We start from the raw sequence: 26090 nt of genomic DNA on the forward strand, positions 1-26090 counted from the left end.
AAAAAAAAAACCTTACTGGTGTGCATCTTGAGATAAAATTGATATATTTAAGATACAGTATGTCAGTGCAAGTTGCTTTCAGTTAAAACAGCTCAAACATGCATTTTAGTCTGGGAATAGCTTAAGCCTTGTCTGTAAAACTGGGAGAAATTTTATTTTCTTGGTCACTTTCTCAATATCTTACCTTAAAACCGCAGCCGTTGCCCAAACAAACCCAACCAACACACAAACAACACACTAGTAAACGAACTGGAGAAAATACAAAAATAAATACAGTTGGGTCCAAAAATAGAAAAAATAAAAACATTGAAAAATATATGATTTAAATTCAGAATTCATGGTAATTGTATAGGGAACACTGAATTAATTTCACAAGTGGTCACAGACTTTTAGACCTCATTGTACTGCAAGACTTTTAAATTCAGTGTGTGTCCTATGCAGCACATGAAAAAACACAACAACAGATGTATCATGTTTAATCCTAAACCTGTTGTTAACCTATGCAGGAATCTTTAACAGCCACACATGCATGTGTACAGTCCGTATGCACTTGCGTGTCTATTATCAGCCTTGACTGTATTGGACAATGTAAGTCACAGCACACCGTACCCCACGTAGTCCATTTAAGCAGGATACAAGCAGGCCCGCAGCACAGCTATTACAGATCTGCGGAGAGCCTGATACATTCTGACTCTTTGTGTAATTGTCTCTCGCATCTGAATACAAATTCCCAGTCGCTGTGATTCGTCATATTTATTTATTCCTTTTTCCTCCAGCTACATCTTTTATTAGTCCTGCTCTGTGTCAGGATTTAATTTCTGCGAGAAAAAACAACAACACATGCAGTTGATTATTGTTATTAAGAATATAATATCGCAACGTCAGAAATAAAATCTATGGCACATTAAAGTGACAGATTAGAGGGAGGAGGAGTGTTCATTTACAAGTGTTAAGACATCACGTCGTATTGCCCAGCAACAGCAAATGAAAATCAACTGTTTCCTACTGTTTGTGTGATACAGACGGAAGCTCGAGGGGAGGTGAGGGAGTGCGAGCGGTAACTGTCAGCACTAGAGGAGGGGCGAAAACGCTGGGATCGCAGCTCTGCTTTTGGTCGAACAAGATGAAGCGGACCCCTCCTCTATTTACCTAGAGAAATGAAGCAGTTTTATCTCCTCATCTCTAAGGCACCATGTGCAAGATATGACCAACGACAAGGGAAATTATGGAGGAGATTGCCCGTGCTATTGTTACATTACATAAACTCTCATTTCCTCTTCATCCAGGATTAGAATTCTTACCAACCTAACAAATTTCACAAATACGAACATTATGTTAAGAGGACCAATTTGATGGGCTCGGTATTAGTTGTCATATTAAAGACACAGCTGGATATTTATGTTATGTAATATGTTCTTCTAACATATAAATATTAACAGGACTATTGTAAAGATAATGGGCGCAACTGGTGCTGCTGATGTAATAATTGAGTAGATAATGTGAGTAACAGGGGAAATGCAAGAGTGGCAGTACTGGAAAAATCATAATGGATTTAAAAGTGCTAACAATTATATAGCATTAATAATGTACTAGTGATGATGTAACAAAATTTATTTTTTTATTTTTATTTTTTTTAACAGTGGAATTATGAGGAATTAACATCTGTACCTCAAACTGAGTAGCGTTTCACTGAGAAACGTCCTGATCAAGTCGTCCTTGCGATGGAGGTTCGGGTTGAATAAGTTCTTCAATGTTTCATCAGACTCACGCTCAGATTGATATGGTAAAATCGACGTCATTGTCTTTACAGTACGTACAATCGCTGAGGACTGCAGTTATGGCAATGGGCGTTAGTTTCCAACGCGCTGGTAGACCAATCACAACAGACTGTGCCATCTGGCCAATCAGAGGAGAGCAAGCTCGTGGAAAGGAGAGATTTAAAGAGATTGATTCATCCATCGAGTCGTTTGGGAATCATTGGACAATGTGGTGATGTGCAATGGATATTATGATTTTTTTAATATATTTTTTTACTTTGATGCATGTAAACGTGTTGTAGGAGACCTCCAAAACAAAATTAGTAAACTTTAAAATAGCATAATAGGGGCACTTTAAAAATATACTACCATTCAACAGTTTGGGGTCAGTAAGATTTTATTTTAATTTTTTTAAAGAAGTTGATCAGAAATGACAGTAAAGAAATCAATAATGGCACAGCCTATTTACATTTTGAGTAAAATGTTTTTTCTTTTCTCTTCTGCGCTTTGTCCATGTTGACATAATGACAGAATACAGTTATGAATCATTTAGATGCCCATCTCTAAAAATCATAGAGCAAGAAATGTAAAAACGAATAAAATTAGCCATAATGGCATAATGGCAAATCACTCTGAAACCAACACTATGACTTATTTTCTAACCAGTCTCATTGAATTGATTTGTATTAAGCTAGAAACCTGATCCTTTTCTGTAAGCTTTTTAACCCATGTATTCTGCGTGATGCCCCCAGATATGTGCCTGCTGTCTGATTTCAAAGAGAGTGAAGTTAATCAAAACCAGGGGCTCACCAATCAGTGATCACTAAGACTCAGAAAAAGACAGAAAGAGAAAGAGAGAGACTGCAAAAAAGATGCAAGCAGCAGGAGGGAGTGAGACAGTGGAGGTATGCTATGGTAAGTATGCTCAATAAACAGTTATGATGAGCAATTAAAAGATAAAAAGTAAAGATTTTACATGTGATGCAAAATCATGTCTCGTGTTGCATTGTGCTCTCCTCTCTGACCAGATTCTAAACCTGTATGGCTTTCTGTGAAACAAAAAAAATGACATGTTTGGTAGCATGTTTGGGACTGACGGACTGGGTCACCATTCACTTTTATTGCATGCAATGAATAAGAATGGTGACTGAGGCTGACATTCTGCCTAACATCTTCCATTTTACAGAGAAGAAAGTAAGTCATTTTATTTATAAATGAATAAATAAAAAGTTTATTTTTGGGTGAACTATTCCTTTAACTAAACATTTAAAGGCTTAGTTCATCAAAAAATGAAAATTGTAATTAATTACTCTCATATCATTCCAAACCCGTAAGACTCGTTCATCTTTATTTATCACTTTATTTACAAAATATTAATCTCCAACTTGTGTTTATGAGAGCACCACGACGCATGAATTCTGTGTTGACATGAGAACAGACTGTTGCGTGAACGCGCATTGGAGATTAATATTTTGTAAATAAAGTGGCAAATTATGTTTTATTGCGCAATCAGTTTAAATTCATTTTAATTCCACTTAAATTTCAAATTTAGATTCTGCCTCCTGTTTGCAGTCTCAAATCAAACTAAATTCAAATTAAGGATACACGCATTACTCAAATATCAGTGGATACATAACATATTAGGAATTGGGAGAATACATAATCAATTAATGGAATAATGGAACTGATTAAATAATGGAATTGATTAAATCCACTAAAATTATAAATGTCAAACCAACTCTTAATGAATCTGTTCTAATTAGCTACAAGCTAGCAATGACACGTTAACATATTACAAGTAACCTTTTCTAAACGTCCTATGAAATAAAGTATAGTGACATATAGTGTTAGCTGGAAGAGCAAGAAAGAAGACACTGATCTAAAGAACAATCATCACCTACAGCTCAACCTAAACAACTCCTTAGTAAACTATCATCCCCCAAAACTGACAACATTAAAATTCCAATTTAACAGCACATTAGCACATTTAACACCTACATTTTAACTAAAATATTCCCTCTTTTATGATTTTCCTTTCGAATTCACTCGTAGTACACTCTCTCATATCTGCGGTCACTGGCGCTGAATTATCTGCAATGATCTAAATCAGAATCGCACAATAGGAGATTATTTTTCCTCAGGAGCTTTCTGGTAAGACTACTCGACAGGAGCGTAGAGATCTGAATCAATTACCGAGGTCAGGCTGGCCTTAGGAGCACTTCTAAGAAAGTCTTATTCATGTTATGCAAGCCTGCTCAGTATATTAGAGCTGATTTCGATGGACAGTGTATAATGTATGATACATTAATCTCCACTATTTCAATTTCTGAGGCTAGGGCTGTAAAATTGTTATGCTGCATATCTAATTATCTCCCCCCAATTCCCACTGAATAGTCGATTTATGCCTCTCTCAGAGGCTGGGGTGCAGCTCCCATTGTGGACACCATGGTACATTAGGAACAGCCAACATCAGATCTCAAATCTTATCTTGTTAAATCAGACAAACGCAAGAGGCTGAAAGGGAGAGAATTAATGGGAAGGATGCTGGAGGGAGAGAACGGAGCGTTTTAATGCAGTGTGTGTGTGTGTGTGTGTGTGTATGTGTATGTGTGTGTGTGTGTGTGTGTGGAGGAAGTGGCTGAGTGAAGATGGGTATCTGCCGTCAGGGTTGCAGTAACGCTGCCAGCGTCTTGAGTTCATCTCTCTGTCGTTCGCTGTGTTGATTGTGCCGAAGCTGATGTTTCTAATTCATCTAGAAGTGTGATGGTTTATGACACAGAAGAAGAGGATAGTGTGCCCAGAGATGTGTGCTATGGAATTTCAATATTGAGGTCTACTGTGAAAGAGAGAGAAAGACAGAAAACCTTTGTTAGCATCCACACCAATTGGCAATAACGGTCTATTTAATATAAATGCAATACATTTATATCATCATGCCTCTTTAAATGCTCAAGCTCCTTAACGTCAGGTGGATTCTGATTGGCTGTCAATGTTTTTATCATTAAGCAGCTGATAATTTTTTTTTTTTTTTTTTTCTAAAAGTGATTTCAAAGATGTTGTTCCTCTGTGTCATTATTGTTCTAGTTGTAGAGTGGACTTCCCTATTCACATAGAATTAGAATAATTATTATAGCTTGATCGTTATAGTTATTGTCCTTGGGGTGAGAGAGAGAGAGAGAGAGAGAGTGTAAGGAGCCCTTTTTGGGAATTGTGAATAGAGAGATGGGGCACATGACAACTTTTTATAGATAAGCAGGCAGTGGTAAAGTTAACTGTCAGTGTCCCAGTAGCAAGACTCGTGCCGCACTTTTTTATTCTCTTTTTCCCCCAGTTGAATTGGTAATCATCATGAATTGGATATCAATCAAATCCTGTGAAAACGTTTAGTTCAGTAGATTTGTTTACAGTCAACTTAAACTTCTATAACTTTTTTTTACATGTACTGTAGCTTTTCAAAAGTGCTTTCACTTCTGCAATAATCTAAGACCAACCATTTGTCTACATTCCAAAGCAATCATGAAACAGCCATTTAAGTTCAGATCTGCTCAAAAAGATGGGTGACAGTTAACAGGTTAACCAATTGATTACTCCGTTACTTTCTTGTTATCTTTATAGTTTTCAGTCTTGGTGTGAACAGGCCTTAAAAGGTCTCAGATACAAGCTCAATGCTCTTCCTAAGAAAGATAAGAACGACCGAACGAACTGAAGCCATGTAACCCAGAGGAAACAAAAACAAAAAAACAATCCAACAATTTTTCAGAGCTAGAATGAACGATAGCATTCTAACCAAGTAATTTCCATCCAGGCTTACAGTACATGTACCCCAGGGGGTCCTTAAGCAGGTTCCTGGGGGTACTTGTTTTCAGATTTTGCTTTGTTAAACTTTTGTCTTTGGTACCTGTATGTCGTAACTCCTCATTAAAATGTGTACAAATGACAGAGTATTCTGCTTGTATTGGTGATATTTCATACTTGAGCTTCTGTGGTATTTAAATTCCACCGTACAAAGAGTGCAAATTAGTTTGAGTACTTTTGTTAAACATCTCATCTGGGTTTCATTTATAAATATATTTGCGGTTAGGTCTTTCTCAGAGAACGTTTCTCTGCTACTGTCCACTCAACTGTAGACAAACAAGCTGAAGTGCCTTATTAAAAAGAGAGGAAGCTATTTGGTAAGTCTCCAACAGTCTTCTGCAACAGTACTTATTGCTATTAGTTTATCGTAATAATGACCACTTTAAACTTCTAAAATCTGAGGATTTTTTAAGACCAAGGAGATGTTTTCTCATGCCCAGACATTTGTGCTTATTTCAGTAACTTATAACATTTTACTGGCTAAAGTCTGATTACACTGTGTTCAGCACAAATTGTGCAACAATAATATTCAATTCAAATTTATTTGTATAGCGCTTTTCACAATATATTGTTTCAAAGCAGCTTTACAGAAAATGCATGTGTGTCTACATTACAGTTTCGAGTGATCTGTTATCAGAGGTGACTGTGTCCAAGTACAGATACAGATCACGCAGTTAGCGAACAATGTATTCATTTTAGACAGAAACAGCGAGCTCTGAAGTAATTATTACAAGTTGTGAACATAATGATTACAATATATATAAATTTAGCATTAGAGCATGTTGATTCAGAATTTGCATATGTGACCAACATGTATGCACAAGTGTGATTTTTTGAGAAAATCAAGTTTATGCGTGCCCTAACCAGGTGTTTATGCGTGCCCTAACCAGCAATGCCACAACGTGATAAAATGCATGTTTTCATTGTTTTGTTTTTTTCTTTTCCAGTTTTTGTTCTAACCAGTCGCGACAGTGATGCGTGACGAGCGAACAGGGATTCTATTTTTGGAATGGTTTCTATTTCTGCAACATTGCGGCTGACAGCTAAAGTGGGCTACTGATTATGTTTTGCATATTAAAATAGTTTTATTTGTGGGTTTGAATATAATTTTAAGTGACTTTAATTGTCATAATGAAAAACACTATGGACAATTTACCTCAGATCTTGTAAATAATGTAATGGATACAGGAGCATTCAAACTGTGAAGTATGTATACAAACAAGGGTATTCCATGCCAAAGATTGTATCATTCACCATGTTTTATTTTGAAATATGTTAAAACCAAGTATGTGTTTAAAGGAACATTTGTGGCTCGGTGTCAATGAAGGGCTACCTGAGCCTCACTAAATGGACCGTGGGGTAATATAACACGAAAAAGATTGGGAAGTACTGGCCTAGTCTAGTCTGATATCCTAGTTACAAATAAATAAATTAATCAGAAATCCATTACGAAGCCAGAGTACATATTCTCTTGTATCATTGCTATTCTGTCAGAAGAAGCTGTCCAGGCCCTGAGGTCATGATACAGGGTCCACAGTGGAGGGGCTAATTTGATTGTGGCAGAACAATGGCACTGTAGCCTTCCTTCTAGAAAAGCATACTAATTACAAAGTCTGCCCTTGATCCTGACCTTGGTGGGTCACTTAGCAGTTGTGATCTGTCTCTGACTCTTAATAAAGTCTCTTTCACCCTTGTGAACCAGAGTGGCAGCCTCTCCTCTCATTCTCTCTCTCACTTGCCCTCTCTCTCTCTCTCTCAGTCCCTAATTACCAGCATGCTAAGCGGGCAGAGACATAATGACTGGGGCCATCACTCTCTCAGTGCCTTGAAAAACCAATTCCAGTGACAATCGTTTCAAATGAACTGCAACACTCACTTGCTGTCCTAAAGGGGGGAAAATGAAGAAAAGAAAGAAAAAAAATGTAAATGGAGAATAATGTGGGTGGGACTGCAGCCTAGTTGAAAAACATGTTATTGGAAATTCAGCAACATTTAGATATTAAAAGGATGGAACTATGTTGTAGGTAAATAGTGAAAATTTCTAAAAGAAAGAAATAATCAAAATCACTATTACTACTATTACATATAATACTATTATTATTACCAATAATAATAATAATGCTGCTTGTTATTATTATCATTATTATTTTATTTTTTTTAAATCAATTCTCTATCCCAAAATTGAGATAGAACTACATATTGCAACAAACTAATTCTTGCCTAAACTCAAAATGTCTAGTGACTTCTACTTAAGTATGTTCTCTTTCAGGGTTCCAGTAAACACACATCTGGAAGATTTACTCAAGTCTGCCAAACACCTCATCATAGACCATGAGCACATGTGGTTGAAAATGCATTAATATTCACAAGGTTTATGAAATTTACTATTAAAATGTTTGAAATGGACTGAACTGCATTGAATAGCTCAACTGCCTTTACTTATGTGAAATGACCACAGCTAACGTGATTTTTTTTTTTTTTTTTTTTTTTTTAGTTTTTGCTTATAGCATGAGGCAACCAGGTGGCTTTGAACTATCAAATCATATCAATGAATATTTACGGTTACAAAAAGTTCAAGGTAATTAGAATTGCAGAAACTGAAAACTTTTTTTTTTTTTTTCATAAACTGGCTTCGGACTACTGTGCAAATGTGATCATTTTGTTTTTCTTATTTGCATTTGTCATAACGTTCCTTTGCATCACACCTCTGCACTATAAGCACACACATGCATCACTCCCTCTGCATTATGAAGCAAATGTCATTATTTTTGCATAAAACAATTTACATGTTTTTTTTTTTCCCAGAATTTCCTCTAACAGCATGCAGACATTATGAGTAGTCGATGAAACCCTCATTCTGGGCTAGAGCGACAGTGCAGGTTTAAAATGCAACCCCAGGAGGCCAAACAATAAGCCAGTGACAGGGAAGATAGGGGGGAGTCCAGACAGTCAAGAATAATGGCTGCATCTTTCAAGTTGGATCAGGTCCTTCTGTAATGAAGAGAGGAGCTCTTTTCCTCTTGTGTGACAGCGACAGTGAGAGAGAGAGAGAGAGAGAGAGAGAGAGAGAGAGAGAGAGAGAGAATCATCTTGGGTCTCGGTCTCTCCAGTGTGGGATATGCAGAGACCGAATGAGAGAGAGAGAGAGAGAGAGAGAACAGCAGGGAGGCTGGGATAATTACACACTGTTTGTGCATCCAGGAATACGACTCCTGAATGCTGGCATGACGGCAAAAAGACTGAGTGCTGATGCTGTTTTTAATGAAAACAAAAAGAAAAAACACCTTATTTACTCCTCTCAGATCATTTACTGTTTTACAGTTGCAATTAATTGTACTAGAGAACAGAGGCTTGTGTTTACACACACACACACACACACACACACACACACATATATATATATACATACACACACACATATACACACATATATATATATATATATATATATATAGTTTCAGATGCTTTGGCTCTATATTTCTCTTCGTCTTTTTTCTCCCTCTCTTCCCAGAGCTGAAGTGTGTTCACACTTGGTAGCCGACAGTGAGAGAACAAGTCGTGATTTCAGCGGTAATCTACCCTGCGGCCCGCTCCAGCTCCTTTAAAGGAGGGGACGGGCGCGCACACATGAGCACACGTCTGCGAATAAACAGCAGCTGGTTCAGAAAGGGATGAAAGAAAGTGAGTTCTCACTGCTAACTGCACCTCACTGCAGTTCATTTTAATGGAACAAATACTGAATATTTATCAAGTAGCAGGAACGTCAGTTTATTACGCATCCATGTTAGACTACTGTCCAAAGTACTATTTATACGCTATTATAGTATTTATTAAAATGTTTTATTTACCTTTCATTTTAAAGTAAGATTTAGTTTGTTATTTATTTATTTATTTTTATTTTTTCAGTTTTAGGTTAAGAAATGTTAGTTCTTCAACTTATTTATTTCAGTTAGCTGCCAAGACAATTTTTTTTTTCATCTAATATTTTTATTTTATTTCAGCTTTATTTCAATTTAGACATGATGTCAGAAGATGGCCGTTTCTCTCCCCAGTATTTTCTCGCCAATGGCAAGTTTTGCAAAAAAAAAAAAAAAAGTTAATTCTGAACCCTGTATATGCATGAGTGACCATGGTAAACTCGGTCAGTCCCGCAGTGCACAGTGTGAGTGTAAAACGTCCATCGGGTGTGCTGTAATGAAGAGCCGTTTCATTCCCCTGACCGCCAGGGTCCTCTCTCAATGAATACCACACTTACTGTATCATCTATCAGTCTTGGCAGCCACACTGTCACACACAACTTCCAGCCCTCTGTGTGTGTGGTGCAGTGAGGCCTGGGCTGCGGTGGGCTATAATGAGGCCCTTTGGTGGCTGTAAAGACTAGAGAGAAGAGAGAGAGTAGGAATCACACATATAGCTCTATTTGTCTTACAAATATCACACTAACTACCAATTACAGCACCATAAACCTCCTGCCTACTGCTTACCTCCCTACCCATAATGCAGGACACACAGATGCACTGGGCTAAGCCTCCTCTCTCTCTCTCTCTCTCTCTCTGCTGGTGTGGTAAAAGAAGCTGTGGTCGTTGATGCAGGAAGCACAATCAATGAGGCTGGTAATGAGGTCTTTCTTAAAGAGTAGAGAGCCTGCTGGATTAATACTGGGATAGAAACAGAACAGGGCAAACCTGGCACTGCCATTTCCGGTTTCACTTCTGCACTCTGTCCGAAGGTGAAGCTGGCAGTTAATCGCTGCAAAAGCACCTTGCAGAAAAAAAAGAAAAGAAAAGTATTTTAATCTTGCATTAAACCTGTACTTTACGGTCTGTCTATTTACAGGAAGGTCTAAAAGCATGAGACCACACTGAAAATATGGGATTTATATCCGGAAATAAACCATTTTAAGAAAATATTATAGAAATACATTTTGACATTAAATGAAGAACAAATGCTATTTCTAGGTTACTGCAGAAATTGTGTGAGGGGGACGGATGGACGGACAGACAGACAGACAGACAGACAGACAGACAGATAGACAGACAGACAGATAGATAGATAGATAGATAGATAGATAGATAGATAGATAGATAGATAGATAGATAGATAGATAGATAGATAGATAGATAGATAGATAGTTTTTTTATTTTTTTTGAGGTGGAAGTTCAACATGCTTTATCTATTCTAAAAAAAATAATAATACATTTCTGTCACAATGGAAAATTAGCTTATTAAAAATATTGCACTACCATATGAGGATTCTGTGTTTCTATTACATATTTCCATTTGCTGCTGAAAATAGGCCACTGAAGGACAGAGCCTGCCAATAAACATGAGCTTATTAGCCGACGAGAGAGTCATCAGCGGCGGATTTAACAGCTTTCCACCACTCATCCGCTGGAGGTGTGGAGAGTTGCCCCCGCTGCCTGGATCTCTGAGCCCAGGCCAAGCTTCCCACTCTGGGGCCGGCCGGCCGGTCTTTCCTGAGCGGCCTGCAGCCCTCGCATTAACAGCTAAGCCTCAGCTGCTGGAAATGTTATTCTAATTAACAGGGGATTAAGTCATCATCTTCTCGTGTAATACAGTCTGGATGGGAATTTCAATATGGAACGGCGGCCCGAAAAAAAAAAAGGCAGTTAGCGTCTCAATAAATTACTCTTGACCCCCAGGATGACAGTCTATTGGCGCGTCAATTGCCTGCCAATTAAACCGGGCCATCGTTGCCAAAACTTTATTGGGATGGTTTGGGTTTTTCATCTGAACACAAATCATTGGGGTAGAGATGGAAGGGGGGGTACTACATGGCTGGCTGCGATTGCGAGTCTGATGGGAATTCTGACAAGTTTGTACAATAAAGTCTACAGAGCTATCACTGGCTATATCTGAGCTGACAGCTTCACAAAAACAGCTTCTTGTGAAGCTCAGATCTTTGATAAATGACCATATGTGGACTGTCACAGGCGACGAGCTGAGAAATGTAAACAGAAGCAGTCCGAACAGACTTCAGAGGAACCGGACAGACAGAGGGAGCCCTAACAAGCACACTAGGCCCGCACTTTGATTATCTTCAACGGCTCCCTTTTTAAAAATGCATCAGTCATGTCGTGACATTTGACTAAGACTTATGGACTTTAAGATAGCTCAGTGGGGAGACTGTTTGGAGTGTGCAGACTCGACCAGTGTATTATCTTCTTTGGAGCTAGTGTGGATTGTGCCATTTAGAGACCCACTCATAAAAGGATTTGGACAGACACAAAAAAAAGGAATCAACATTGCTCTAAGTATGGCTAACCCTGATGCAACCTGATGCAATTTACAGCCACAAAAACAAAATATGTCAACAGAAGAAAAAAAAAAAAATCTGTTAAGTGTCAACCACACCAGAGCAAAACCATTGCACTGTTATTCCAAAAGCCCCAATCAGAGAAGTTATCAACGTCTACTCTAAATAAATTATACAATTCAAATCCATTTAGGATAGCACATTATTTCAAGCTATTATACTGTATGTTTCTCAAAAGTAGTGTTAAACAAGGTGGAGTGACAACCAAAGAGACCAGTGGCTTTAGTTTACTCCATCTACAGTATAGGAAAAATTCAACTTGTTTTCTTAAAGAAGAGAGGAGACAAATAAAACAAGGATGAGACTGGGTAAATTGACAGGCAGTCAGCAGGACTCCCTCTATGTGCTAAAGCATTGTTTTCTGCTCAGCTAAGCAGCAGCGAATTGATACGTTCGCAATGAAGTGCAATGACAATTAAATTGTAACTGACCTGCATGTAACCATCATTATGTCTTTTCTCTTTACTGCCATCCCTGTTATTTAATCACACAGCATGCAAGCTTTTTTTATTAGGCAGTAACACTGAGGACTACATCCTCCTGCCTATAAACACTCAAACAAGGGAACAATCACTCCAACCACCCGAGAGAAAACCTCCATCCTGCTTCGCTGAATCACTGAGGCTGGATTTTGTGCTGAGGTGCTGAAATCATGAAGCTTCCAATGAAAGGAAGTATTTAAAGTGTGTAGTTTTCTGTATTCTTTAAAAAAAGAAAAAATAGTAATACAAAAAATTTAAAGCTACGCTAATATAGTACAGGTATGTGCACTACCGTACAGTATACTAATGTAATGTACTCTACTGTTCAAAAGTTGGTGGTCCGTAAGATTTTACAATACTTGAAAGAAGTCTCTTTTGTTAACGAAGGCTACATTCATTTGATTGTGTGTGTTTTTTTTTTTATTACAAATAAATGTTTTCTATTTTAATATATTTTAAATATAACTTAATCCTGTGCTGGTCCTGTGTTGGTGTTAATCCAATTTTAAGCAGCTATTATTCCAGTCTTCAGTGTTACATGATCTTTCAGAAAACATTTCTTCTAATTATTAATGTAGAAAACAGGCTTTCTTTTCAGGATTCTTTGATGAACAGAAATTTTAAAGAGCAATTATTTGAAACAAAATGTTTTTGTAATAAAGAAAAAAATGCTGTCACTGAAAGTATTAATGAGGCCATCCTTAAAAATATTTTGGTTTGCAGTAACAGCAAAAAAAATGAAAAAAAGGGACATTTTTCACCGATGTCTAGGGGCTGTTCACACCAGGCCACTTCATGCGTTTTCTCAGATCGGATTGCAATCTGATTTATCAAAACGATTCTATTTACACCTGGTTACATATACAAATGTGTGTGGTTTTTTTTGCGGATATAAATCCGATCTTCAATTCCCGCTATAGATTTAATGGAGTGCACATCACCGAAAGCAACAGTTATGAGATACATTATTTTATTGATCATCAGCTAAAATTTCTGAATCAAAGCCCGCAATAAGAGAAAGCGGAAACAGCCCTGGTAAGATCATTTCGTTTCTTTACATTTAATGAAGATGATTGTGTGTTAAGCGTCTTACTTTCACTTTGATTTGCGATAGCACGTTGATGCTCAGCTTCTCATCTGCGGCGATGCGTGTTGCAGTAGCGTCGTCATATCTGACTAAAACATTACATATAGCCTATAACACGCTCTCACATGTTTATTTTTTAATAAACCATATTCAACAACATATAAAAATGAAATAATCTTTAGAGTAAAGCCGCAGCCATCATTACCAAGCGCGAACAATTGACAGTGAATGAAACGAAGCGAACTTAGCCTACAGGCCGTATGTGATGCGTAAACCAATGGTGCAAACATAATCATAGATGACGCGCCACGGGTTTTTATTTAAAAGAAAGAACGTAGCTTATGTTTGTATGTAGGTCTAGGCAATTTATATTCACAATACTTAATAACTAATATTATTTTATTGCATTTGTATTAGTTGTTTGAAGAGTTAAAAAAAAAATCGGTCGGTCTTAACGCATTTTACAACCGGCAAGTCGGTCGGACTAAAAGGGGAAAAATAATAATAATTGGGTCGGTACTAAATTTACAGGGTCGGTCGGGTTACGGCAAACAAGAATATTTTTAAGGATGGCCTGAAAATATAATTTTCTTTAAAAAAAATTTAAAAAAAACTTTAAGATTTGAAGATCAGTGTAAACTGTGATGCTATCAAAACATTGCTCAGTTTCAGCAGGGAGTTTGGGGCGGGGCTATTTGTTTGGCTGACCAATAGCAGACAGGAGGAGTATTTAGGAAATGAGTTTGAAAACATTATTTTTGCAACCCTGCTTGGTGATGCTAATGGAGCAGAAATGACACACTTCACCTTTCACCTTTCACAATCAGCTCTTATCAGATGCTGTCACTTTAAAAAATGGGAAAGCTGTGTATAACACAAAGATTACAAATGAGACTTCAGCTTTGAAAATCCTCACACCAGGAAATATATATGCTTATTTCTTGTATTAACAATCCATGTTGAATGATAATGCTTCTGAAACACACTCCTGGTATATTCACTCTCTCTGCATTTATTTTACTCCCTGAATTACTCTAACATATAAGCACACAAATACAATCACACACACACAAACATTACAACCTTTCTAGAATAGCCAGTGCATTTTCATTTGCATAACAATTTCCTCTTGTTTCTCTGGTTAGATGGAATTCACAGCATGGTGTCTGCATAGTGAGCGCTAGGTCATTGCTATGTATATGTGGTAACAACAGAAAAAGAGAGAGAGAGACACACAGAGAGAGAGAGAGGCTGAAAAAGGTATAACATTACACACACATAGCTAGCTAATAAGAATTCCCATTATATTTACACACTAGATATACAACATAAGATATATTATTATTATTATTATTATTATTATTATTAAATCTGTAACATCATGATGAATATAATTTCAAGGCATTATATTTCTAACTGCAAAAATAAAAATAAAATGAAATAAAACTATTGCAATTTTGTCATTATTTATTATGTTTGCTAAATTATATATTTTCTCTCTGGCTGCCCCCCACAATGTACAGTAGGTGATTGCAGGCTTTACTTTGTGGGGTCCCCAGAATGCAGCCAAAACCTGACCCACACAAACATACATATCCCTGGAGAACTGATTCTACAGGATAGGAAGAAACAGATAAGCTAGCTTTGTGTTGTAGGGAAGCGGATCTAGATTTCCTGTGGAAGTGAATTAAAACCAACAGGAGGATGGTGGCTTAAGGTGGCGGTGGCGGACACAGCCTTAGATCCCCCTCCAGAGAATCCCTCTATCTCTCTCTCTCCATCTCTACTCCTTTACATGCGTCTTCTCTCTTCTCTACTGGGACATATAAAAAGCACGTAGCCCCCAGTGACACCAAAACACAGAACATTTTCTTCCCTCCTCCTGCTTTCTCTCCTCACTCTTTCCTGTCGTTCCACCCTCTGTGGTGCCGTTCAGATACAGGAGCATATCAAGTCCTCAAAGAGAAATCTTGATCAGACTGGGAAATGAGGGGGGATTTAAAGTTGAGGAGGAGCTGAGCAACTTTGTTTTATTGCTTTGAATCAGTTTTTTAAAAGGGTCAACGTTTGCAATATAGGTCAAATCAAATTGTTACAGCCTTAAAATATTAAACCCTGATATTATCAAATTTGACGTCTATAAAAAGACTATATAAATACGTATATACATACATGGTTGTCCACCTTGTGGTGGGTGATGGTTACAACATCTCAAAGCTTCAAAACCAGCTGACACTCAATGTTCCTGTCCCAAATGGCACCCTAAACACTTGTGGTCTTCCTATGAGTCTGCACTTTCGTGACGTAAGGCTGCTTTGACTGTCGGGTAGAAGTCTGCTGCGGAGCTCTCTTCAGTTCGGGCTCGGCAAAAGTGCGCATTGAAGACGCATATCGACCACAAAGGGGGAGTTTGAAACCTAAAATGACAAATGGGACACCCTACAGCAGGGGTGTCCAATCCTGTTCCTGGAGGGCAACTGTCCTGCAAAGTTTAGCTCCAACCAAACACACCTGAACCATATAATCATGGTCTCACAAGGCATACTAGAAACTCCCAGACAGGTGTTGGAGTTAAACTCTGCAGGATAGTGGCCCTCCAGGACTGACTTTGGACACCCCTGCCCTACGGTCTCATGGACTTAACAGACACGTGCATGCAGCAGCCACTGTAAGTCCACAAGACCGTAAGTGCTTATGAAGTGTGCCATTTGGGACAGGGCCAACAGTCAAGACACCTCTCACTGCAGACTGTAGCAAGGTAACGTCACGTATTTTGACGTCACATACTGTATGTGTAAGCCATACTGATTGGTGTTAATTCGCATGTACAAGTTCATTTATGTGTACGGTTTTTTCAGCTGTTATTTGTATTTTTTAATGTGTATTTATTGTCTGTAATGGCAGCTGCTTCTATGCACTATGCACTTTTGAGTCCATGACAAATTTCCCCTAGGGGACAATAAAGTATATTCTATTCTATTCTATTCACTTCCGGATGTTACTAGTGCTTGTTCGAAAACGATGGATATGATGGCAGTAAGTCAATGAGCATAATAATAATAATATGTTGTCTTAATTGTGTGTTTGTGTTTACAGGTTTTTATTGTAAGAAGGATGCCTTTGTCAGTGTCATAGAGAGTGTCATTGTTTATGATATCAATGATATAATTTTTATATATATATATATATATATATATATGTGTGTGTGTGTGTGTGTGTGTGTGTGTGTGTGTGTGTGTGTGTGTTAGCATTCGAAATGACAGGGTTTCTGTGGGTCTTTAAAAGTCTTAATTCACCTTTAAACAAAATAAGGCCTTAAATATGTCTTAAATCAGAGCAGAAAGTCATACTATTCATATATATATATATATATATATATATATATATATATATATATATATATATTTTTTTTTTTTTTTTATTCACACATCAGCATTCACACAACATCATGGAAATATATTAAATATGTATTATTTAAATGTAAAGTAAGTAATTGATTACAATATATATTAAGATGAATACACATTTAAATTATACTATCAATATAAATAACTTTTATACTTACACATACATTACAATATATTATTATTATTATTATTATTATTATTATTATTATTATTAAACGTAAAATATAATTAAGTCATTTAATTTGATATATTTGTATTTGTATTATACAAATATATCAAATATATCATATTATACAAATGTATTTTTTAATTGTATTTTTGATAAAATACAATTAAAAAATATATATTTTTTTTAAATTAAAGAAAATTTAAATGAGTTAATTAGTTACATAAATATATAGAGAAACAGAAAGAGAGAGAAGACATTAGTTAGTTAGATAGAAGAATTCAAGGCTAAAAGTTTTCAAATTTCTTCAAAAATAGTAGAGGATGATGTGTCTCTCTCTTTGTTGTTCCATATGAGGTAGGCCTTCGCCTGTCGGGTCATATATTGAACAAGTGGTTTCTAGAAATCTGTAAAAGGGGTTTAAGTACATGGTACAGGGACGTTCTTTCAGCGTCAGTAACCCCTACTGTCAAACAGAAAGGTGCTGGTCTTCATTTTCTATGATTAGATTTGTAAAAACATATATTGTATACCACGTGACTACTGATCAATACCTCCTCTCAGAACTCTTATTGTTTGTGTTCAACACAGAATCTTAAACCTGGAGGGTTTGAGCTTGCAGTCTCTGTTGAGAAAGTTAAAAGTCATCCAAAGTTTATAAAAATCTATTGCAGAAGTAATTATCTATTCACAAAGCAAGTAAGGAAAATAAAAGCCTCTGATTGGTCCCCTTCACGCATGATGGCGACAGAACAATGCACTAGTGACGGTCTGCTCACTCCAAGGACCACAGCTGTGCCTACGCACATCCTAAAGGGCTTAGACACACACACACACAACGGCCCATCATTGGAGGCCACAATCACACCAAAGACCGTAAAATTCAATCATAGCGCCTGAAACAAGAGCATGTCGACGAGACACCTCTTTAAATTCCAGTCCCTCTTTATATCTCTGTCTCTTTGGAGATGAAATATCCTTGGTAGTGAAAAAAGTATGGGGAGCCTGTTATGTGTCTATAGATACATATTATGCATGGAAGAGGCTACCTCCCATGTGTTTTAATTTGACTTTAAAAGCATTCTCCCAGCTGCCAGGGCTTTTAATAGTTATTCACTTACAAATGATTGCAGGTCATTACACAGTCATTGGGAGGGCAGTAATGAGATGGGCTTAATGGCTCTTGGTAGTACATCGGTAGTACATTGCCACAAAGTTCCCGCCAGTAAGTTTTTTTTTAATGATTGCTCCATATGAACTGCATTTGCTTAAACCCCATTTGGGGAACAGATATATAGCTATCTGTTTTAATGAAATTTGTTTTACGAGTTGACACCGTTCATGGCTGAGGTAAGCAATCACATCATAAAGGGGAGAAGGAGTGGCAGAAAGCAGCCGCGGCTCATCTTTAAGGGCAGGTGGGGCAGTGCCCCAAAATATTCATCCTAAACATAGACCTATATAAACTAAATCAATAAAAAATAGAAAATGTGTTCGGATTTTCTAGACTATTTTAAGTTGTAAAGTGAACAGGATGTATTCAAATTTAACGTATGGCTTCGGGAGGCATGTGTTATTAATAAGTGGGGCATAGGGTGCCTAAGCCCTCCCCAGCTCTACAGCGCCCCACAATATAAATATGTGGTGAAAAATGGAACTGCAGCACATTCTAATTTAGAGCCATTGTGGGAGATTTCAGACTGCCCCGCTTATTTTCACGTTACTTCACGTAAACCTTCCTCCAGACCAAGACGATATCAATCCACTTCAGCTATGTGTATATTAGTCTGCATCAGGTCAGTTAACTAGTTGGCATGTCTGTTCGTCTTATGTGGAGTAGCGAATCAAATTAATTAAACTATAAATCCTTTAGTTTAACATGCTTACTTGAATAGCCTTTACATAGTTCTGTTGTGTTTGTTTTATGTTTGTTATGAGAATAGACTTTCTTTTCCTCACTGGAATTCCTCCTCAACTTGTAACATTCTAAAACAACATTTGAAGGCAATAAATACTACATAAAGGCAATTCTAAGATAGCATTCTATGCGCATGTCGTGTGTACTTAAAGTCTGCCAATTAACATTAGAGCGCCACCCTTAGGCTGAATAATACACCTTCTGCAAAAAGTGTTCTGCGTGTGTTAGAATATAAAGCAATTAGAATATAAAGCTTACAAAATGTTTATCATAAACTAGTGCTAAGACCCAGAATCTGTCCTACATACTGTAAATTTATGATCGGGAGTCCCTAGTGTCAGAGAGAGACAGAAATCCCATCATCTTCCTAGACAAATATTGCGTTAATCTTTGGTCATGTTAATTCTGCTCTCAGCCCCCTCTTTTCATCATAATTTAACTGTGGCCACTGACAGCAGGCATAATCAGATGTGGATGTAAACGAGTTGGTATTTATTAGGGGCCGGCGTGGACGCTCACTGAGACATGAGTGCCCACCCGTCCTTATCCCTATTGATGTACAACGCTGACAAGTAAATTAAATTTACCTTTGGAAATGGTTCTATTAGTATTTTTATTAGGTTAATTAAGCAAGCTCTGGGGACTCATTGAATGGGCGAGACTGGAGATTAATTCACTGTTCTCCTTGTGCTAGAGGACTAAGGCAGTAATCCCTGTGCAGCCGTCCTCCTCCAGATATGCTCATCGCCGCCACGCCACTTCATTAACGCGCCCTCGCCAAATCCTCACCTTGATTCCCTGCAATAGGCTCTCTCCTATGAAACCAGATATGTTGGTACAAAATGTATTGATTCCAGTAAAAAGCACATATTCTAATATGCTTACGCAACATGCAAAAAGTACATCAAACGCGTGGTATGTCCGAATACGCCAAAAACAGAAATGATAAAATATGTTTCAAATGGACACATTACTATCCCATTAGGCAACATGACAGGAGTAACTACAATAATGTCAATTATAAATACGGTTTACAAATACGGTTCAGTATTTTTTTACAAATACGGTTCAGTTTGTAAAGTTAGTAAATGCATGATATACTGTATCATTACAAAACAATGACCAACAATTACTTGACTTGCATTCGTAAATGCTAATGGTAAATTATAAACTATTGTTAATTCATGTTTGTTCATAATACAATACCTTATTTTAATTTATATAACTTAAAATGTAAGTGTTAGTATTAGTATGTGTAGAAACATTAGCCAAAAGTAATAAATGTTAGAAAAATATTGTATATTATTATTTTTAAGTCAAATACTGCTTTCATGACCAATTAACTACTTTAACATATAGAAACTCAATGTAAGGTATTAACAAATAATTTACAAAATGAAAACGTGTGTGTCTGTGTATATATAAAGTTGTGGTCAGAATTATTGGCACCCCTGGTAAATGATTTTTTGGATGAGCGAGGAGGACTTTTCTTGAAACCCTCCTAAACAACATGTGGTGATATAGGTGTTGTTTGATTTTTTTTTTATATATATTTGTAGGCTTTCTGACCCCAAGACTCAACTAATCTCTGTAATTCTCCACCTGTGATCCTTGGAGAGCATTTGGCCACGCAAACTCTCTTCCTCACCGTGACAATATATAGACACACGTCCTCTTCCAGGCAGATTCGTAACATCTTTAGTTGATTGGAACTTCTCAATTATTGCCCTGATGGTCCAAATGGGGATTTTCAATTCTTTAGCTATTTTCTTACAGCCACTTTCTATTTTGTGAAGTTCAACAATCTTTTGCTGCACATCAGAACTATATTCTTTGGTTTTACTCATTGTGATGGATGATTAAGGGAATTTGGCCTTATATTTAAACTCCTGTGAAACAAGAAGTCATAGCTAGACAATTTCATGTTTTTCAAGTCACCCTGGTGTGCTAAAAAAGGTAAATATTAATGGGAATATACTTCAGAGATATTTTACTCGTAAAAAAAAATCTAGGGGTGCCAATAATTGTGGCCAACGTGTTTTGGAGAAAAACATTTATTTGTTTGTTTATTTATTCTATTATTATTTTTTAGGAATTTTTACACAGCCTAAGACTGCCAGACAATGACAGTCATAGTGACCATGTCTGTCGAGCTCCAAAAAGGACAACAAAATCAATAAGACGTCATAAAAGAATCATAGAAGCTCTTCACAAATTTTCAAAAATGGTTACTATTGTGTTGCACCAAAGTTTTGAATGATACTAGGGTGTAGAATGAAACGGCAGAAGCCATGATTTCCCCTTAATAGATACTTTACGAGGTGACCCAACAGTTTCTATGTAGATATAATTTTTTTTTTTTTTTAAAGTTTACTCTTCCTGGATATTGAGCGAGCGAGTATGCGTGTATGTTTATCTGAAATAAATTCTCTCAGCAGGTCAAGAGAGTTGCTGACCAGACTGACTCCAGCTGAGCGGGAATTAGCCTGTCCCGCACATGGCATCTGCCCAGTGGGAGAGCCGATACAGTGCGGACAGCACAGCGCTGGGCTCCCCTGATGAAAGCTGTATTGATTGAGAAAAAGGCCTTTTGATAAAGCAGATTGCTCATCAGAGTGGAACCTCATGCTTCTCAGATATAACGCCTCTCAATCCGCCAGCCTCCAAATCGACCCTGACGCCTGCAGCCGTCACCAAAGCAGGGAAACGTCCTCATCTCTCATCCGCTATGATCACACTGAAGCCCAGGCCCATCGATTGCCAAGCACACCTCCTCTGGACTGTGTGAGTAAGGCACATGAAGGCAGTGCTGGCCAAACTGCAAGCCTCTCCCTCGGTTCACCCCCAACTGCGTGGTTTGTGTTCTGCCGAGAACATTTTTCATTTAGTTTCCGCCAAAAACAAATCAGACTCAACGTCTGTCTGTTTTGGGACTGGAGGAAATCAAATTTGTGCTTTTACAAGGGTGAAAACAAATCACCTTGAACAGTTTCACTTATACGGTATTACGGTCAAAGCCGCAGATGTGTGCGATTGAAAAGCATGTTTTTGGCACGGCGTAGCTTGAAGTAGTGATGCCCGTCAATGTTATTTATTCATTGAGAGTAATTACAGGTGGATGAGTGGAGAGTAAGGAGTTGGGGACAGTGCTACACAATTGTTTTGCCACTATGGTGGTTCTCTTCATGTTTGGGCTAGTGAAAGGAGGGGCTGATGGATGTCATATGATGGTTATGTATTACATACACTGAGTTTAGCATGAGCCACATCTGATTCTCTGGTATTGCATTTGTTTGGTTAAATCACCTAACTCTACTCTCTGAAGAGTCTCAATGGAAGTGTTTGGGGAACGGTTAACCCTTTGGGACTCGAGTGTCATTTGACTGTTTTTACTGTAATCGGCATGCCATACAACAACACAAACATGTGCTCAGGTATTCAGAGTGTTTCATCTACACATGACTGTAGAGGACAGGAAGTAGAGGAGACTGATGGTTGTAAAATGTTTGTAACTCAGTAGTTTGGGTGCTTGATATAATTCTCCCAACTGTGTGCTACAAATTAGAACAATTTTTAATCTATAACTTAGTATCTACAAATTAATACCATGTAACATGAAATGCTGTGTACTGTAAATTAATGTCAAGTACAAAGCAAACACTGTTGCTACAACTGACTTCTAACATGATGAACAGCAGGTGGGGAAACATTTTTGTGAAATGTTGTTAATTCCTTTTAAAATTATTTTCTATTTCATATTACACATTTAATTCTAAAACATCAAACAACTTAGACAACATTATATTGAATAAATGCATACAAAAATTAGCAAGCAATAAAAAAATAATAATAAAAAAAACACTTTCACGGTTGTGACAAAAATTGTTTTTTTGCCCTATATATCCTATTTGTTTTTATACTAGACTGTACCCCATGTTACAACCATCCATATGATATTAATGATATATGCATAGACCTCTTTTCAGAACATTTATATATATAAAAAAAACTCTTGCCACTTCTTCATTGCAACAAGTAGCCAATGGCACATACAGCAAAAAAAAAAAAAATTCTAGCCTGAGAGGCAAATAATGAAATAAATAAAACTGGACTTCAGCGAGGCTTGGTCTTCGCCACACCACTCCCTTCAGCCTCCACCAGATACACAGTAACCTTAATAATTGATTATAATTGATTTTAACCTGGCCCTGACCTGGGCGGAAGAGAAACGGGGAAAACAGGCCAGCACGCATCTTTAAAAGCTCCAGACGTATAGTACAGATAAAATATTTAGGCTGCAGAATCCTTGACCTCCCTGTGCTAGCCAGCTCCCAACTTGAATTGATTTCTGACAAGACAACTGGGACACAATTACAACAAAATGCACTAAAGCCGTCCAGTTGTGTCTCCGAAAGCTCCCGCCAGTTTAACCTCTTCAGCACAGCTGGGGTTGAATGCGGGGCCAAGGTCTGGCCAAGCGGACATACGGTGGATCACACCTCCTCCGGGAGAGACCGATCAACTGCGAAGTGCACACAGCAGCCGCAAATGAGGTACCTAGCCAGCACCTAAAACTGTGGACAAAGCCCCTTTTCTCGTCTCATGTCATAGGCAAATCAGCAGCGGTATTCTGACCTGTTCTTATGTTGTCTCTACTCCAGGTACCAGGGAAGAAATGAATCTCTCTGGTTAAAGGCTTTAGCACAGAGAATGAGAAAGTTATAGAAAGATGCAATGGCTTTTCCCCCCAACATGAAATATCCATGCTTTTGAGTATTGTAAAGAACAAGGGTAGCGGGTGCATTGAGCTTCGTCAAGATTGCTGGGAATAAGGTCAACAAGAGATTCCAGAGGACAACATGCACATGAATATAGCATGGGAATCTGCACACAAATAAACCATGACTTTGTGCACGTGGATCCTCTATGATTGAACATGGAGCCCACAGAAACTGGGGAAAGAAATGGTATAGATTTGGGGTAAGAAACATCTTCCATCATATGAATTAGCTGATTTTTTTTTATTATTTTTTTTTATAATACCGGCCAAAAGTTTGGAAATATTAGGTTTATTAATGTTTTTAAAAGTAGTCAATCTCACCAAGACTGCATTTATTTGATAAAAAATACAGTAAAAACAGAACTACTATGAAATATTATTACAATTTAAATGAACTGATTCCTGTTGTAATATATTTTAAAATGTAATTTATTCATGTGATGGCAAAGCTGAATTTTCAGCAGTCATTACTCCAGTCTTCATTCACATGATCATTCAGAAATCATTCTAATATGATGATTTGGTGCTAAAGAAACATGTCTTATTATTATTAATATTAAACACAGTTGTCCTGCTTAATATTTTTTGTGGAATTTCAGGATTCTTTGATGAATAGAAAGAACAGCATTTATTATAACTAGAACTTTTTTGTAATATTTATTAATTTCATAAATGTATTTAGTGTCTTTTTTATCAATTTAATTCAATTTAATGATGGATGGATGGATGGATGGAATGATTTTGAAAGATCATGTGATATATATATATATATATATATTATTATTATTTTTTTTTTATTTTTTTTTCAGAACTGGATTCCTATTGGAACCAAAATAACCAAATATTAAATAGAAAACAACAAACAAACAAACAAACAAACAAACAAACAAACAGAAAAAAAAAAAGATCTACCACTCGAGGGTTGTGGAGGCTTCCTCAAGAGTTCTAAAGAATAGTTGGACACTGGAATAAAAGTTGAAACGAAAATTGTTACGATTCTCATCCTTAGTTCTGACTGACCAAGAATGCCACTGTTCACATGAAGATTTATTACAACAGTCTTTAATGACTTTGAAGGACATCTATCATCATGAAAAAAATAAATACTGACTGCAGCCGTATGTAGCATCTCAAGCATGCACTAAAATTAGATTCAGTGATTAACCATGTTTTGACACTGTTTATCATGATGACAAAACCCAGTTTAACTTAAAGGGGCATTCCACCCATAGGAACATTGTTTTTTATTGAAAGTGGATCATATATGTAGTCGAAATGTAAAATAAATTTTGAATTTGGTGCCTTCGTGACCGAGGAAAGACAAAAAATAACTTCACAACACAAACGTCCGTGTCCTCGTCTGATTCAGAGATTTCGTCCAGGCGAAATTGTCATCGTTGAAATTATTTGCCGCAGACGGACTCTATCTCTGTGTTCGTAGTTGCATAGTGAGATCACCGGCGCCACCAGTCCGCCCTAACTCGAGCCAGTCCGGGCTCCTCGTCCGCGGCAGGCAGGTCTTCTGCCTCGGCAGCTCTTCGCTATAATGCGGCTTGTAAAGGTAGCCACAAACACCTGATTCAAGCATCAGACTTCCGAAATCCTCTTCTTCTATATCATATTGAGTACTCTCCTCCGCTATTGTCATAACTTTACATCTGTCTCCACAGCGCCTGTTAGCTTAGCTTCAAACAAGATGGAGGATATTGCTTTCAGTTTCAGAGAGTAAAGTCCCACCCACTGATATGTAATAGGTCTGTAGCGTGAGCGGGTCCCGCCCCTGGGAAAGATTGGAGAGATGAGGAACTAGTGCTTGTAGTCTCAACAGAAATCCCCCCCTCTTACACTTCCTCCGACAATGACACAAAATGACGATTTTTGCGTCATTGTGGGAGGAAGTGTAAGAGGGAAATAACGGATTTCTCCCGTCTCAGGGTAAAATGAGAGTGTTGCACGACCATTCAATAGTATGACTGGGTTTCTAACAATGCAAAGCTTAGTGCAAATGGGTGGAGTGTCCCTTTAAAGCTTTTAATGTGTTAACTAGAGTTCATGTATCTATTCTACTGACTTGAAAAGAAAAACACAAAATGGAATACCTGAATTTCACCCACCCCCATTAAACACACAAAATATGCCTTTTGTAGACAAACACTGGCATCACATGAAGCTCTCCTGTAGTGTAGACATTTTTTTTTAATTCTCAACAAAAAGGTGTCAGTTAGGATGCAAGCACTCAATGTCCTCTCCTGATGTACCAAATAACTTTAATAGCATGTTAATCCTGTGGCGGGCCTGGCT

At 37.4% G+C, this 26090-nt stretch overlaps 1 long non-coding RNA gene across 1 annotated transcript in view; it reads right to left on the reverse strand.

The window, feature by feature from the left end:
* Positions 1–578: 578 nt before the first annotated feature.
* Positions 579–26090, reverse strand: part of LOC311069944 — a 129119-nt gene continuing 103607 nt past the window's right edge. The window contains exons 4-6 of the long non-coding RNA XR_014603583.1: positions 10298–10373; positions 9868–9989; positions 579–4593 (exon numbers count right to left, since the gene is read on the reverse strand). This is a non-coding gene — a long non-coding RNA (uncharacterized lncRNA). The remainder of the gene's footprint in view (positions 4594–9867; positions 9990–10297; positions 10374–26090) is intronic.

Source organism: Abramis brama, assembly GCF_963993115.1.
Source record: "Abramis brama genome assembly, chromosome: 19".
Lineage (NCBI taxonomy): Eukaryota > Metazoa > Chordata > Actinopteri > Cypriniformes > Leuciscidae > Abramis > Abramis brama.